We start from the raw sequence: 6,000 nt of genomic DNA, 5'->3' as shown, positions 1-6,000 counted from the left end.
TGGTCAATAGGTAGTAGTCCCTACCACTACTCAGGTCCAAGATGTCAGTTTGGACTACAGATTGGACCACAGGTGGCGCTACAGTGCACTCAAACACATTTCAGTCCATAAATCTTACACCGTATGTCATAAAGACAAAATTATTTTTTTCCCAGTCATTACTAGTCTTCCAGTCTACAAAAAGCCTCAAGAACCCATAAACTCTGCCCACTTAGATTTTGAGATAATTTGCTTAATGTACAAAATAACACTTTTTTTGAGCGCGAATTTTTAAGGATTTTCACCAAACCTATACAAATTTAAAAACCTATACAGGATTTTCACCAAACCTATACAAATCTGGTATACAGGTATTCACAAGAGTCTGAAGTTTAGCAATTATCGAAAAAAATCTGGAGATTTCTACATACCAATCAATTCAAGAGGTGGAGAGTCCACTGCAAAAACTGCACATAAACAGCTCCAGTGAACGCTTCAATGCAATGACAACTTTAGAGACATGTACCCCATGCGCGTATGGTACACCTGCTTTACTAGGGGGCGCTATAACAGGCAAGTAACTGTCACAATCCCAGATTGTCCAATTCATGTGAAACTTGGTACAATATATGCATGTATGGAACAAGACTATAACTTGGATATTATATCTCCAAAATGGCGGATGTCATCGACCAATCAGCTTTCAGTACACATCTCACAGGCTTCTCATTTGTCTTACTTGAATGGTATGGTCATGTACAAACACACAAACTGACTTCTTATGAATCTATTTGATTCAGTTACTGGAATGTAATACCCCATTACTAATTACAAGGCTTGCACTACTTGTGATAAGATGCATTAAACAACAGAGAAGCATAGTATATTTCTTAGTATTTAAAACCTTCAGCAATACTTCAGAAAGCAACTAGCTTTTCACATTAAGTGCAAAGTGATAAAGAAGAAATTTTAACACCTTTAATTTTGGTGCGGGTACATCCAAATAGCTGCAAATGGAGCTTAGTAGTGTCCATACCAGCATGGTGAGCATTGTCCTTAAAAGCAAAGTAGTCCAGAAGACTAAGAACTTAAAGCAGTTAAAACAATTGGTTAGCACTTGTTAATTATTAACAATGATTAGATCTGAACTGTTAAGAGATGTCAAACATCTACACTATCGTTCACTAAATCCAGTCACAACTGAAGTTCACTGTCATGGTTGGTCCCTTCTAGCGACCCTGTCTCATGTTGCTGTTTACTTTCTCCATTCCTGCTCCTTGTTTTAGTTTTCGCTGTCTGTGTCTTGATTATTGTTTATTCATTCATGTATTTAAACCCTTTCTTGTTCCCTGTGTCTTGACTGTTCATTGTAAATAGGTTCATTTAAGCCGCTGAATGTATGTCTAGCCTCTGGTAATCGTAGCCTCCGTATATGTGAATAGAACCTTGTATGTTATTCCTAGTTGCTCGTGTTTCCAAGCTTCTCTGTATAGCCTGCATCCCCTATTCGCCTTCGTGTGCTTTTGTTTAGTCTATCATGTATTCTCAAACTCTCCATATTGGTAAAGTGACTCTGGATTTGCCCCTAATAAATCTCCGCACATGCGTCCGCATCCTTACCGCTCACCATTACGTTTACATGCTTGTGGCGTATAGTAACAGTAATTGCTATCTTTACGCTATTTGTGTAAGTTGTGCCAATCCTGCTACAAGCTCTTGATGGACATCACTGCAAATGAGTACAATATCTTTAAATGTGCAAGCAACTCATTCATATGACCATTATCAACCGACATACAGCACCATATTCATGGCAGCTTCTTATAAAAAGGGACAAAACCAGATTGCCATGCAACCATGGTAGTAGGCGTTTGGCCTCCAGGTGCTTCACATCAGATCTGAATTAGTGGCAGGATGTAAGAAGAAAGCCTAGATAAAAGGTAGAAAGAAATGCACCAATCCTGCATTAAACACCTCCGTAGAACTGTAAACGCAGCCTCCGTCGGAAAACAAAGGCACGTATCAGAGCTATTATGCAGTGAGAAGTCTTACGACTGAAAAAACATCAAAAGGCTAAACGAATGTCAAAATCTTTATTTTATTTTGTGGTTTAATGCCATAGCAAGTAGTATATGGATGTATATGGTAGTATATGGTTTAATGTATCAGGCATATTCAGACTGACACCAGAAAAAGTCAAGCAGTATTCCATGGAAACGGCACATTCAGCCTAAGCAAAGGGATATAATCATTTTTACATGTCATATACTATAGTATATATATATAGTATAAACAAAAAAGGAAAAATAAACCAAAATAATATCAATAAAGTATAGGGAAATAATAACAATTTTGTATACAAAGACATAATCTTTTATTTTTTGAATGTACAATGGTATTATGAAACTACTTTTCAAAGGAATAGTTTTCAACATAACACCAAAGAACTGCCAGCTTTGTCATACTCTCAACATATCACTTTGTTTTCTGAACGTCACAAATCGTGAATCTAAAAATTACCATTACATTGTAATACCCGATTGCACTACTACTTCATATACAAAAATCCCCCCAAAAACATTAAATCAATCGCATATTTCAACACACCTTGTCCTTCTGAACAATATATGGAAGGAATAATCTGGACTCTAAAGTGTTCCTTTCCATCTTATCTGAATGACTACATAAGTTCAGACACTCTCACACACAACTATGACACTGTCATGGAAACCACCAGCCCTGCAGTGTCTGAAGAGTGGCCTTCACAGGTACAGAGAACAAAAAGGGACTATTGAGACTGACGGCACTATGTTCCACAGCAATGAAACTACATTCTAAAGCTTCTACATCAAAAAGATGTTTGCGACGGAGCTCAGACTAAAATACCTGAGAGATTGTCATAAGACAGAGGATCAAAAATGACCGCTGGTGCTCTCTTTTCTCATTGATGTTTTAGATGGCAATTCACCCATAATGATGCCTGGAAACAGTGTGCAATGTGCGAGATCCAGCACCTCCTGTATGGCCTGTGGCCATCCTAACAGAAGGTGCTCTGTGGCCATGTAGCACCAGCCATCAGTGCTACACATTTTCCTGACTGTTCTATATGAGCAGCACATTATGTTGGGCATAAGCCAACAAACAAACAAAAATATAAGAACACATACTTGATACATCCACCTCCATCATACACGCTAACAGCGTAACAGTGCTCTGACCAACTCATCAAAATTATTAAATCTTTACGAATTACTTATTCAATGATATTGTGACTACGTCTTTTTTTCTACAATTCTAAAAAGTATCATACTTACCAGGAGTTAATCCTTGAGCTATCAGTCAAATGAAATCAAATCAAATTTACTGCTGTAACGCTTTTTACAACAGATGTTGTCATAAAGCAGCTTTACAAATGTCCATGTCCAAGCCCCCTGTGAGCAAGCCAAGGGCGACAGTGGCAAGAAAAAGGCATCCTTGAGTTTGAGAAAGGCGCTATATAAACGCAAATAATAATAATAATAATAATAATAATAATAGTCCAACTTTCAAGAGGTCCTAGTCTTGTCCCGAGGTGTGTCAGAGACCCATCCCAAAAGAGAACATCCATTAAGGGCAACGGAGAAGTAGTAGGCTAGGGTGGTGGTGTGGTGGGCTACAGGAAGGGACATCAGGGGGTGATGGGAGTATCCATGACAGCTGAGACGGGATGAGGCAAAGTAGCATCACAACATCAAGGGTAGGGATACCTCAGCAGAAACAGAGATTAGATTATGCATGTCCAGTTACGAGGGTGTGTAAATTAGGGAACTACAATGTGCAATGATGGACTCCAGCAGATCTAGCTATGGCAGCACAGCTAAAAGGAAAGAGCCAGAAGGAAACACGGGCATGAGGGCACCCTGGAACATCAGCACTCCGCCATCCTCAGTCAACAAACTTGATTGACAAAACAGAGGTGAAGTGACAGCACCATAACATTCCAGTTTACCATAACTCTCGATGCCCATGGACCCCCAGATCTACACCTTAGCCTAGGATGGAAAGTACTTAATAAAATGCCTGATTGTATAGATAGGTTTTCAGCCTAGCCATAAATATTGAGTCTGAATCTCAAACATTTACAGGAAGAATATTCCATAGTGTGGGAGCTTTATAGGAAAAGGCTCTGCGCCCTGTGGTAGATATTCTTGATACTAGTAAAGACCCTGCATCTTTTGATCTAAACAGAGGTGGTGGATTGTAATGCCCTAGGAGTCCTCTAAGATACTGTGGGGCAAGACCATTTAGTGCTTTGTAGGTTATTAGAAGTATTTTATAATCAATACGACATTTTACGGGGAGCCAATGTAAAGTAGCAAAGATAAGAGTGATGTGATCAAACTTTCTAGTTCAAGTAAGAACTCTGGATGCTGCATTTTGAACTAGCTGGGACTAGCTGGAGCCAGATAGTAAGGCATTACAGTAGTCCAGTCTTGAAGTAATAAATGCATGAACTTTTCTGCATCATGTGAGGAGAGTATGTTCCTAATATTTGAAATGTTCCTAAGGTGGAGAAAGGTGGACCTAGAAATATTATTTACATGAGCTTCGAATGAGAGTCTGGGATCCATAATAGCTCCAAGATCTTTAACTGTTAGAGAAGATGTGATTAGGAGACTATTGAGGTTCATAGGGGAATAAGAGCATGAGGACCTAGCTGTATCTGAGCCTAATAGAAGGACCTCTGTTTTGTCAAGATTAAGTGAGAGAAAGTTCCTCAACAACCAGTGTCTGACGTCTTTTATGCATTCCTCAATAATACTAAGCTGGTAAATATCCTCTGGTTTACCTGAGCAAGACGCCCTTTCAATAGTGTAGATGTGTGAAAGTGGAGGGATAAATAGTCCATCCATTTAAACTAAAGGTAAACATGAAATGTGAAAAATGGAAAAAATGGTTCTGTCCTTAAAATGTAATTGTATTTGATATTCTGTGCTTCGTTTGAACAGTGCTGGACAGTAATAACATATTTATATAGCTGGATGTGTCAGTCATGACACAAGAGAGTGGACTGCAAAAAAGGTTTTGAGGTTGATGCTCAGAACACTCATTAATGTTATTAAATGGTACTCATTATATATGGGATAGAGTGTGATACTAATGCCAGAGGTTATGACAGTTGAAAGAATTTTAGATATATGGTGGCAAGTAAAACATACACTGAGAGATAACAAAGTGGCAAAGATCACACACAGGAACAAGGTTTAGTCAAGGCTGGACACCCCCATGTCCAAATGAGAGGAACCACAGAGAGTGGTGGAGGAGAGAGGAGAGAGAAAACAATGAAAAACAACAAAGACAAGACAGGCACACTGATAAACCCACACACCACGAGTCAAACACACAAACCATGCCTAGTTAAAATACATGGGTTATAAATTGTATCATATATGAGATTATATCAAGGAATTTGGGTATAAATGGTGTGTGTCAGAAAAATGTATGTTTTATGACTTATACACAGGCAATATTCACAAGGACTCACTATTTTTGAATTTTTTAATTTTTATTTTAATGAATGGATGCCAATACAGCTCAAAGGCTTTCATTTGATGTTTAACTGATACCTTTAAGTTTTCTAGTGCTGCACATTCTGATAAAATATTTACCAATTGTGCAATACTTGTATTATCTGGCGATGGCCAGCGGCACAAATAAAGGTTGTGTGTCATGGTGGATGGTTAACTGAGGATCAGTCACCCTTGTGCACAGAGAGGGGCTTACTGCCGGTACTCTTAAAACAAGATGATATGTGCTCAGTGGCTGCTTTCCAGAGAGACAGTAGGGAGCTGTCCAGAATGCCTAGAGATAATTTAAAATCTATTCTGTTTCTTGTGCAGCAAGTGCAAATGTCCATCAGTCCCATACCAAGGAATGACAGATCAGATATTGTATCTGCCTGATATTCTGTTCTATTCCTAACCAAGAATCGATATATTGCATATGGTGAATCTGTTTGGTGAGTTTCTTAGTACATATAAA

The sequence above is a fragment of the Electrophorus electricus genome, chromosome 19, assembly GCF_041902795.1.
Source record: "Electrophorus electricus isolate QZ-2024a chromosome 19, ASM4190279v1, whole genome shotgun sequence".
In the NCBI taxonomy this organism is placed as follows: domain Eukaryota; kingdom Metazoa; phylum Chordata; class Actinopteri; order Gymnotiformes; family Gymnotidae; genus Electrophorus; species Electrophorus electricus.
This window is presented reverse-complemented; position numbering follows the sequence as displayed.